The 12,451-nt window shown below is 40.1% G+C and overlaps 1 protein-coding gene across 6 annotated transcripts in view; it reads right to left on the bottom strand.

Annotated features, from left to right (window-relative positions):
* The window catches only part of LOC137261111 (nitric oxide synthase, inducible-like), a 51,797-nt gene that overhangs the window by 27,495 nt on the left and 11,851 nt on the right, over positions 1 to 12,451 (bottom strand). For 2 of the 6 annotated variants that reach the window (XR_010954839.1, XM_067798792.1), the window contains exon 1: positions 801 to 887. The exons of 1 other annotated variant lie outside the window; for it this stretch is intronic. The gene's annotated coding sequence lies outside the window, so the exon portion shown is untranslated. Of the gene's footprint in view, positions 1 to 800; positions 888 to 2,151; positions 2,258 to 12,451 lie in introns of those variants that run through there. 3 more of the 6 variants (XM_067798795.1, XM_067798793.1, XM_067798796.1) reach the window with 3 other exon arrangements.

Here is a 12,451-nt window from a genome sequence, read left to right as displayed (position 1 = left end):
GTTTACAATTTTGATAGTTTGTTCATATCCACAGATAAAATAACAGGACATCTGTAACTTTAATTTGGCTTTATCATGACTGTTAAAGATTGCATTTGGGAACCCTGTATATGGAAAAGAAGAAAAACCTGTGTTTCTTTGCTATTCATGAAATACAAATATACACAATAAAATTGTTTCTTGTCAAACGTGGAGGTTTTCAATACACAACACAACCGATAATAGCCAAAAGTAGCAGAGAACAACAAAACATGAGAGGTGGAGTAGCCTAGTGGTTAAAGCGATCGCTCGCCAAGCCTAAGACCCAGGTTCGATTTTGCGATCTATTACTAAAAGCGGCGTAAAACCTTACCCATTTGCCTTTATTACGACACCAACAAAGGAAGGGAAGAAAGTTATTGAATGAGCAGTGGCTAGGTAGAATATATATAAAAAAATATTACTGACATTTAAACAAATAATAATAATGATATATAACGAAAGAAAACAAAACAAAAAGCAACGAAACAAAACACTGAAACAAACAAACAAAACAAGAACACCAAAACAAATAACCCGCAAACCATGTTAAAAGTGGAAAATTGCACCTTCACCACACTCCCTGAAACCTCGAAACGACTTCGGCCAGTCAGACCGGACTGTGTGAGGAGCGGTCAGCATAGACAAAAAAAATATTTCACAAATTGCCTATATTCTTTTAGGAAATTTTGGAACCTAGATTACATGGTGTTACGTTTCTCATCTGGAAATATTTCAAGTCATTTTTGAGAAATCTTCACTAGCCGCAACCTCATACTCACCTACCTGGAGACTAGTAAGGTTTGAGGAGTGCAGAACTTAGCGCCGTCTTAACACAACCCTCAGCTGTTGAGCGTGTTTAAGAGACTGTTTTTCAAATATACTTCCCTGCTATTTACAGAGTAGGTTCGTCCCAGTATACATGGGATATACAGATAAAACCTCCCCACCAGGATACAGAGGCACGAACTTACATCAGGGACAATCACTGAAATACCTAGGTATCGAAGTCATTGTTAGGAATGGTATCATCACATCACGTGCATCACGACCCCCTTTACATTTAAAGGGTAGCCTAGTGGTTAAAGCGTTCGCTATTCACGCCGAAGAACCGGGTTCGACTTTCCACATGGGTATAACATGTGAAGCCCGTTTCCGTTACGTAAACCTAAACCCACACCCACAGACCTTTATATTCATGTGCTGAACTATATGACACTGAACATTTTTCTGACAAGAAAAAATAAGTCTGTTTTTTTTCAACAACAAAAATGTTCTTTGCACATGGTAGAAGATTCGTCAGTATTGAGGGAGTGATTGGGTGTGGTTTTACGCCGCATTTAACAGTATTCCCGCAACGTCACGATTGTTGACACCAGAAATGGGTTTCACACATTGTACCCATGAGGGCAATCGAACTCGGTGTTTTTCATGATGAGTGAACGCTTTACCCACCAAGTCCACCCGCCGCCCCCAAGTAAGCATGTTAATGTATAGGAATAAAAGTCAAAGTATTGACGAAAATTATGTGAATAAAATCTGCTACACCAGGTGTTCGTGGAAAGATTAAGCATCCCCTTTCATAATAAAAGCACTATCCACGCACGAAATTCTCATTAAAAAAAAGAAAGTAAGGTGGATTTTTGTTTGCAACAAATTTCCAAGAGAACGCCTCAGCGAAAACAATCAGTTTCCTAGAAAGGGTGACTTAAAAAATCTATCGCAAATACGCCCCAGCCCATCAGAATATTACATGATGTTTCGGAATGTTCTGAATCCACTGGGGATAAAAAAAACCAAAGTACAGGTGTAACTGATGTGCGATACCAGGATAAGCATGTTCTTCCCCTAAAGCAACATCGACTCATACAATGCTCATTGGGAGTAAGATGAATTTTTGTTGGCAGTGGATTTCCGAGAAAATCCGTCTCAGCGGAAAGGAATGTTATCGGGAAGTAGTGATGGAAAAATCGGTCTGAAATAACCCCTAGCTCTTAAGTGCATTACATGGTCTGTTCCTGAATGTTCTGAATCCAGAAACAGCACGTCATTACAACGTCCGCGCGATGGGCATTAGACCCATTATAATGTATGGCCGACAGATTTCACAAATACATATAATGTGATACTCACGTTGATAGTTTATAAGTCGAGGTTCACTTACCCCGTCTGTGCTCGAAATGATCCAGTGCTCTGATTGATGGGGCATTTATATCAGAGCTACATAATTATCCAATGTATAAGCAGGATGTTGTCTCATCAAACAGGCGAAAAGGTAAAAAATAATGAGGCCTAAATTGACAGTACCCTAAATCAACACACCATGAAAGCATTGCTAACAATAACAAGTCTGTGCCGATAATGATTCGTTATTCGTCACTTCCCCATTCGCGTAGACTAGAGAAATGATTGGTTCTTGAACAGATGCATCCCAGACCGAAAACTCCCCTGTTTTGCATAACCTGAACGTGATTTACAACGTGCAATGATGTGTCACCACTGCCGTGTACCTGTCACCTTGGCCAAGGTCAATTGAGCACAGGCAACTGCAATGCAACCTGTCCACTGCTCTCTCAGAGGTGAACCCCCCCCCCCCCCCACAATGATTTGAGAATCTTTGTCGAAACCTCGCCCGCACAGAACGAAGAAGCATATCCACGAAGATAAAAAAGATGTAATCATTCTGTATCTCCTCAACTTACAGAATGCCAATACTAGGCGTTTGTTTGCACTGTTATTATCATTTAATAAGCAAGAACCCACGTACGAACACTCACTCACGCACGCACAGACACGCACAGACAGACAATACCACACCCACACCCACACGCACACATCCACCCACCCACCCACACTGACAGACACAATCATACACACTTTATATTTCTCGCAGTTAACTTAAATGCATTTTCTTTCAAGTGTTGATAAACGTGTTTACACATGAAACTACAGTATTATATGGAGTGTCAACTAAAAAGTATGAAAATATTAGGATATATTTCAGCTGGGCGTACGAGTGTAAAATGAAAACAAATTGAGCAATGTTACATGTTAACTTGGTGGCGCACATTAAGAATGTATTGGTTTTGAAAGAGATCCAGACTTCCTGCTAGACGCGAACACTTCTTTCATTATAATTAAGCACAAGTCGTACAAGTACTGAGTAAATAGTGAGTATTTCGTGCCCCACCCACAGCGACACATACACACAGACTAACATACACACATATACACACTGACACATGCACACACCGGCAGATCGTCACACGTACAAACACAAACTCTCTATGAAGGTACACTAATACAGAGCTCGACTTTAACCTCTTTTCCACCACACCATCATAGGGCGGCTGTGAACGTGATCTCCTAAATTCGTATGTTTGCTCTTAAACAACCATTGTCAACACCATACTACCAATATCTGTGAAGCCATGGTAGCAAAAAAGAAAGATGAAATAATTCGGGCAGCTCAATTTTCTTAACATTCCTCATTATGGGGTCACAGAAAATGTCGAGTCAGCGTGGTTAACGAAATCAAAGCACAAGTGTTAAAAAACCCAATAAGGTTGTGGGTCAGTCCACAACAGTCCACAAATGTGTTACATTGCATCATCTGGTTTTAAACACGTGCTTTAATAAACACGTGTCCTTTTGACCCATACACGTGACAATAGCGCTTCGTGCCAAATGGCACGGATGCACGTAGCATAATATATAACTCTTTGAATAACAAACTTGAAATCCGCTTCGTTCATTCTACCCAAACGCACTCAATCGCTATCCATTTTTTTCGGAAATTTTGTCTCGCTCTTCACAGTTCTGAATCCGTTCAGAGCGTGTTTTCACAAAAGGGTTTTGAATATCATGTATTTCGAGTAGATACGCTACAAATATATATATTTAACTGTAACTGTTTTTAATGGCGATATCACGTTGCTCATGTCGATGGTGACGTATGTTTCGCTTCTGGATTTGTTTTCATTACAACACCTGGATGTACAGGTATGTCGACCCGGTTTCGTAAGTTTGTTTAACCAACTGAAAACCAGCTCCATATCTTTTAACAACAAGAAGTTTCACCTCCTTTGGTCCCTGACCACACCCTCTTCCGAGTCACCCCCTCCAGTTTTCATGCACGCGTTCTTCTTGAAGGTCCACCCCTCTCTGACCGCACCCTCTCCGTGAACCCTACCCCATTTCAGTTTCAGCGTGCCCCTGTTTTCTGCCTTGACCCCCATCCTCCCCGCACCACACACTTACCTATACCAACCGACCGCTCCATGACCCTCATGACGTTTCTCGATGTAAACATAATTCATTTAGCAACAATAGGTTCACACCTCATCCCCTCTCCGAAGTAATTACCGTTACGTAAACACGACAGAACTACATGACATAGGGTATCCTCCCAAAACGCAGATCCGTTAAAACAACACCTGATATGGCTGGTGGCATGCGTGTGATTGGTGAGTAACAAGGGGGTTTAGAAAACATCATTCAACAGTTGACAACATATGCATTTCTCGGTATATTGTTCAACAGCATATAACTCGAAGAAAAGGCAGTTTCTACTCTGCATTCGTGGATTTTAAGTAAACGTTCGACATGGTTAACCGAAATAAATTACTTTATCTTCTTTTAAGACATGGTATCCATTATTTTGATTGGTCCACTGGTGTTAGACAAGGATGTACACATAGTCCCTTGTTGTTCTCCAGTTTATGAACGTGTGGATCAGGTCTTTCATTAATTAGGAGCGACCGGCATAGTCGAAGTAATTAGTGACTGTGCTATTTTCATCCGCGTCTGGTGAGGTCTACGTTTCGGGAGGTCTGCTTTATGGGAGTGAACCTGACATAGAATATGCGGGGAGAATCTAAAACAGAAATTAGCAGGAAACATAATTTTACTTCTATATATATCCTTATTCTTCTCCTTTTCATCGTAATGTCTTACTGTGGAGATATTATCTATATAAATAAATATAAATCCTAATTAACCCCGTAACTATACGAACTGACTGAATTTTGACCCCACCTCTGCAATCAGATTCCCCCCAATTCCCATAGCATTATTGAGTTGCGTAACTTTGCATTGCTAGGATCCGATGATCGCGAACTTGATCCCAGGTTTGCGTTCCCCAAGAACAAGCGGTACATGCCTGTCGCTTTCAGATGACGGTCGGTGTTGTAACCCAAACATTGTTCACAGCCGCATAAAGCCACGATTCCTCCCTTGCTGTCTTTCTCCAACAAGATAAATAACTTGTCGCCATGCTAAACAACGGAGTATTTGTTGCCTTTGTAACTTGGGCGTACACAAGAAATTTCCAAAGTACATCGCACATGCATAGCTCGATTACCGAAAAGGACCTTAACATTTTTATCATTTCAAAATAGCCATACCATACATGAGCAGACACAAAATATTAAAAACACATGACAAAATAGCTATTATCAACAACGTACATACATAAGTCGATTACCAGTAGAGCTGCTGAAAATATTTGTGGTTAAGAAATTCGCGAGGCAACTACTACTGCAAAGCATTTCATTTGTAAGAACATTTTACGTCAGCCTCCAACGTCTGCTGTGTACATATATCTCTCTGCGTCACCTGTTGGGCAACGAATCATTTATGTTAACAAACTTTATCTAAGGACTGAGTGTGTTTTGTTTTTCGCCTCCTGATGCTGTTATGCGGTTTTTCCACTACACACCCACACCCACACCCACACCCACACCCACACCCACACACACACACGCGCACGCACACACACACAAACACACACAAACACACACAAACACACACACATACATACATACATACATACATACATACATACATACATACATACATACATACATACATACATACATACATACATACATACATACATACAGTTTGGTTACGAAATACCTTGATGATGCTTTGACCTTGATGATGACGCTTGACTTCACAAGCAGTACCAAGCACTATTTAAAGCTGAACGACTGACATTGATTGATGGCAAACTAAATGGTGACGTATCAAGGTGACGTAATTCTAATATATTTTAAGATGTACTATTATCTTCGTGGGTAAAGTGGCTCTCGTGACACCGAAGGTTTAAGTATGAGTGCATTTACGCTGTTAAGTCAATAAAAGGTTGACAAACTCAATAGCTTTTTCATACACTACTTTTTTAATGACAGTGATTTATGATTTAATTGTATCTCCTCTCCAACTTAAGTATAGTTCCTCGAGAATTTTTTACGATGTAACTGAAGTCAATTTTTTTCGCCAATGAAATGAGTCGACATCAATGATATCGTAATAAAAAAGGGTGAATAAGTGTACCCACTCTTGAGGGTACGGCGCCAAAACAGCGTTGGACATTGTGAGAAATATTTCAAAACTATTTATAAAATATGAATGTATTTAATACAGTCAGTGATTTCTGTTTCGGCTTCGTTGTTGTTTAAATATCAGCAATATTGCAGGTTTATGGCGACGGTCAGTAGATAATCCAGCCTGGACCAGACAATCCAGTGATCAATGGGGGCATCGATCTACGTAATTGTGGCACAATGACGAGAACGGCTCTTAACGGATGGATTTCTGTTTACAAAAAAAAAAAAAAAAAAATACAATAAATAAATAAAAAATATTAAAAAAATAACATTTATGATATTTCACATTTCTGAGAGTTATCCGCTAATGTCTTGTAGCACACTTTATGTTTCGAGGCTCATCTGTATAACCGAGGCCAGTAAATAATCAAGTCTTAAGCATACAGGCCTTCGATACATTAACCATGATTCTGTTGCGACAATGAAATATCAGGGATTCGGCCCTTCTCAAGTTGTACTCCTTGTCCACATGACCAAAGAACGTGACCTCGTCAGCAAGCAGACTAGGCAAGGATGTCACCCGTGGGATGACCACGCCCTGTTACAATTCAACGCCATCATTGAACGTTGACATAACATTGTTTAACCAGGTCATTTAACCAAGACATTGACAAACATGTCCGTGGCTCGTACGAGCATCAGCTGTTGTTTGGTAATTAGTCTGATCAAGGGTACTAAAGGCTTTGATGCTCTTTGTTGCTGACAGTTTAACCCTTGACAAATTACGCGATGTCATTGTTTTTGAGTACCTGAGCACTTGGCAGTATCTTGGTGATGTCGTCAAACGGTAAACTGCGGATTCATCATACCGGAATCACTACCCCACATTTGTGGCTTGGCAGGCTGAGGTTCAGCATTCTGAACTGTACAGGTCAAAGTTGCTAAAGCGCAGGAGCATGTTGTTAACTTTGAGTCATCTCTGTAACGGCTAGCGTGAACTCGGGAACTAACAGACGTTTTGTTGAAACCTATCAGCTTGTTAGTCATACGTTCTCCAATATATTGAGGTTTAATGAACTCAGTCTAAAAAAGGAGTTTCTATATCAAGCCAATGTTATCGAACTACAAGTACCTTTCTCTCCACTGACCACTTTAAGGTGTACCATCGTCCAAAAATCAGTAGTGATATTGTACCAGTTGCCCTAATTAAGATTCTCCGCTGCCCCAGTATTATAGTTGTATCCATTGTCCTCATTAAGATGTTCGGCAGCCCTAATGTTACAACTGCTGTTGTATTCATTGTCCTCATTAAGATGTTCTGCAGTCCTAACGTTACAACTATTGTTGTATTCATTGTCCTCATTAAGATGTTCTGCAGTCCTAATGTTACAACTGCTGTTGTATTCATTGTCCTCATTAAGATGTTCTGCAGCCCTAATGTTACAACTGCTGTTGTATTCATTGTCGCCATTAAGATGTTCGGCAGCCCTAATGATACAACTACTGTTGTATTCATTGTCGCCATTAAGATGTTCGGCAGCCCTAATGTTACAACTGCTGTTGTATCCATTGTCCTCATTAAGATGTTCTGCAGCCCTAATGTTACAACTGCTGTCGTATTCATTGTCGCCATTACGATGTTCGGCAGCCCTAATGTTACAACTGCTGTTGTATTCATTGTCGCCATTAAGATGTTCTGCAATCCTAATGTTGCAACTACTGTTGTATTCATTGTCGCCATTAAGATGTTCGGCAGCCCTAACGTTACAACTATTGTTGTATTCATTGTCCTCATTAAGATGTTCTGCAGCCCTAATGTTACAACTGCTGTTGTATTCATTGTCGCCGTTAAGATGTTCTGCAGCCCTAATGTTGCAACTACTGTTGTATTCATTGTCCTCATTAAGATGTTCGGCAGCCCTAATGTTACAACTGCTGTTGTATTCATTGTCGCCATTAAGATGTTCTGCAGCCCTAATGTTACAACTGCTGTTGTATTCATTGTCGCCATTAAGATGTTCTGCAGCCCTAATGTTACAACTGCTGTTGTATTCATTGTCGCCATTAAGATGTTCGGCAGCCCTAATGTTACAACTGCTGTTGTATTCATTGTCGCCATTAAGATGTTCTGCAGCCCTGATGTTACTACTACTGTTGTATTCATTGTCGTCATTACGATGTTCGGCAGCCCTAATGTTACAACTATTGTTGTATTCATTGTCGCCATTAAGATGTTCGGCAGCCCTAACGTTACAACTGCTGTTGTATCCATTGTCGCCATTAAGATGTTCTGCAATCCTAATGTTACAACTGCTGTTGTATTCATTGTCGCCATTAAGATGTTCGGCAGCCCTAATGTTACAACTGCTGTTGTATTCATTGTCGCCATTAAGATGTTCTGCAGCCCTAATGTTACAACTATTGTTGTATTCATTGTCCTCATTAAGATGTTCGGCAGTCCTAATGTTACAATTACTGTTGTATTCATTGTCTGGACAGTGCGTGCAAGGGTTCGTAAGAGACTGAAATAGGTTCGGGTATGTACCTGAAGACATAGACTTAGATACAAGCAGGTGATACTAGCATATGAATCTACCCACCGATAATTAGGGGATATACAAACTGAGGTGTTTAAAAAGTCACCAAAGATAATTAAATATTTCAGCTCAAACATTATGTGCACATCTATCACTATTTTGTCAAAGTATCACCCAGAAGGTATGCCTAAACATGCTTTAAGAAATATCCATTGGCTTCTAACCAATATGGGAATCCCCGTATTTCGGAACCAAATAGAAAAATGGGAACTGTGTTAGTGTCAAAAAGTTTAACACCACTTGAAATGGAAGTCAAGTGGCCTAATTTTGGCCAAATTAGCCGAAATGTTAAAATAGCATCACCAATTAAGTACCTCCCTTCTTTGTATCATCAAAATCCGAATATGTACAAATTTAGATCCTTTCTATCAACGAATAACGTAGTAGTTTTAAAAAGCTTAAGTAAATTCCTATGGCATGCATATAAATTAAGAGAAAATACATGTACAACTTTAGATAATAAATAGATATCACATAGACACTATATGACTACCATAATATATATAATATACATTGTATATACAGCTGTATACTCTGCATTGTATATGGGCCTGAGGCCTTCGTACTAGAAATAAACACTTCACTTGACTGGTCAGGTTGTTCTAAACTCTAAGTCCTTTGACACATCAGTTGTGTCATCAACAAAAGGGACGAGGAGAACTTCCTGTCTCCCTGGCATATTTTTCCCATCACGTAAAGGGGTGATATATCAAGTTTTGTATAACTGTCAAGGGCATCACCGATTTTGGAAAGAGACAAATTCATTCCAACGTTTCTTGAATCGGGAAACTGTCCGTTATTTAATATGGAGCTAAGCAGTACTTTAAAAAAATGAAGCACACATGAAGATTTCTTCAAAACCTAGCAATGTCAGGGATAGATTTTGTTATTACCAGTACTTAACAATGACGTTCATTTGCATTCAGGAACATCGATTGTCGATAACTGATTGACGACTTAACGATAAAACAACGCCTGCCGAACAACGATAAAACGATAAAACAATGCCTGCCATTTAATGTTAAAAGTTAGAATTCCATCAGCACTAAGCAGACTGCAGTGGCAACTGCACACCCTTCCTGTTTAGATTAAGCGTATAGACATTCGTATGATACTAGGATACTCAAACATCCATATCTTGTCCTTGATACTCGGGACCCTGTATTTCCATACGAAGAGATAGCAACAATAACAACAATAAGAGCAACAGCAACAGCAACAACAACAACAACAACAAGACCAATAGTGAATGGGTATGATTTTAGGCCGCTATAGCAATATTCCAGCAAAAACACGGCGGGGAAAAGAAGAAATGGGCTCCACATTTTGTAATCATCTTGGGAATCGAACCAGGGTTTTCAGCGTAACGAACGGGCGCTTTAATCGCTAGGCTACCCCACCGCCCCTTACATGAATAATAATAAACACCACAAAATTTAAAGACGAAAATGAAGAGTGCGTGGATGGGTGTGGTTATACACTGCTTTGAGCAGCTAGTTCACACCAACCCGTGAAGGTCCCGGGGTAGAATAGGCCTTCAGCAACCCATGCATGCCGTAAAAGGCGACTATGCTTGTCGTAAGAGGCGACTAACTGGATCGGGTGGTCAGGCTCGCTCACTCGGTTGAGACATGTCATCGGTTCCCAGTTGCGCAGATCGATGCTCATGTTGTTGATCACTGGATTGTCTAGTCCAGACTCCATTATTTACAGACCGCCGACATATAGCTGGAATATTGCTGAGTGCGGCGTAAAACTAAACTCACTCACTCACTCGGAGCACACCAGAAATGGTCTTCACAAGAAAATGAAGAAGAATGCAACTAAAATACAACAGTTGCATAAAAATACACCCACTCACTCCTGTCTATATCGCCATAAGTCGTAATCTTCCTTGTCTTGCTGGTGCTCTTTAATTGAGCAAACACTCCAATGGAAGGTGTGAAAAAGTGAAAAAGATGGTTGATGTACTCTACCTTTCGAAACTCAGACCAAAAACAGTTGACAAAGAGAAGGCATTTGACAGTGAAAACATCAATGTGTTAGGCAATGAACTATCAAAGGTTTCAAATTAATGTGCCTACACGCAGATGGTGTTATAGTCCATAATCACCATAAAATAGTGACGAAACCAGGTCTTCAAGAAATGGTGGAACGCGTCACAAAAACATTAAACGAGAAATCATTCATTGAACTGAGTGAGTGAGCAAGTGAGTTTAGTTTTACGCCGTATTAAGCAATATTCCAACTCTGTGGCGGTGGTCTGTAAAAAATCGAGTTTGGACCTGACAATCCGGTGATCAACAACATGAACATGCAATGCGCAGTTTGGAACCGATGACATGTGTCAACCAAGTCAGCCTGCCTGACCCACCCGATCCCGTTAGTCGCCTCCTACGACAAGCATAGTCGATATTGAACAAACGTGCAATGTCGATCTTTTTTTGCAGTATAACAGAAAAAATATCAAATACATACCACACCAACACCATTTAATTCAGCTGATATCACAAGGTGTTACAGATCTCATGATATCACAGATATAACTGATTTCTTGTGAATACATACATAACTATTGAAGCACAACCTGAATCCAAAGTAAAAAGATGTGAAGCACATTAGGGCATAGGTTTTTTAATCGCTTTTTTCTGATTTAACATACGACAGGACAAATGGAAATTATTCTTCACACAGCGAGACGTCAGCTTGCAGAAAAAATACACGATGGAAAGTCATAGGTAAGGTATGTCCAGTCACCGATAACGTGATAATAAAACACACGAACATTAGTCGTTTTTATGACAGAGGGAGTGAGTGAGCAGTCACCATGTACACCAGACATTCTGCCTAACCGAGTGGTTAAAGCGTTCGCTCGTCACGTAGAAGACCGGGGTTCGATTTCCCACATGAGCACAATGTGTGAAGTCCATTTCTGGTATACATGGTGATTGCTCGCTCACTCCCTCTGTCACAAATCGTTTAATAATCGTGTGTTTTATTATCACGTTATCGAAGTGACATTGCTAGAGTATTGCTAAAAGCGGCGTAAAACTGAAGTCACTTACTCCACAGACTTATCCTTTCTCGCAGGCTGTACATGTACTTCTTACATGAGTCATATGTGCCATCACATACATCCTGTTCAAGCATACCCAGTCCACCCACAGCATCCTGTTCTATCAAACTAAACGAAAACAGTTCTCTATCTGAAAGCAAAGACAAATACTTGATACGTTAGTTAATATTTGAGTGCACCTGATTTACATATACAGATTTAGATGAATGTACTCGAACTTTTAAAGAACTTTTCAGGATATGCCTAATGCTAACGGTGACACGGAAGTAGGGTGCAGTGATGTACGACTTTGTTTTTTCTTTTTTTGTTTAGTCTGTGTCTGTGTGGTTCAAAAGCGGACCGATGAATTTTTTATGTTTAAGACAACAATTCTGCTAAAACATCACAGAGTTGGTATGACGTCTTGATGATGATCAGCGTTCCGTTGA

Source organism: Haliotis asinina, chromosome 14 (genome assembly GCF_037392515.1).
Source record: "Haliotis asinina isolate JCU_RB_2024 chromosome 14, JCU_Hal_asi_v2, whole genome shotgun sequence".
Classification (NCBI taxonomy): domain Eukaryota; kingdom Metazoa; phylum Mollusca; class Gastropoda; order Lepetellida; family Haliotidae; genus Haliotis; species Haliotis asinina.
This window is presented reverse-complemented; position numbering and strand designations above follow the sequence as displayed.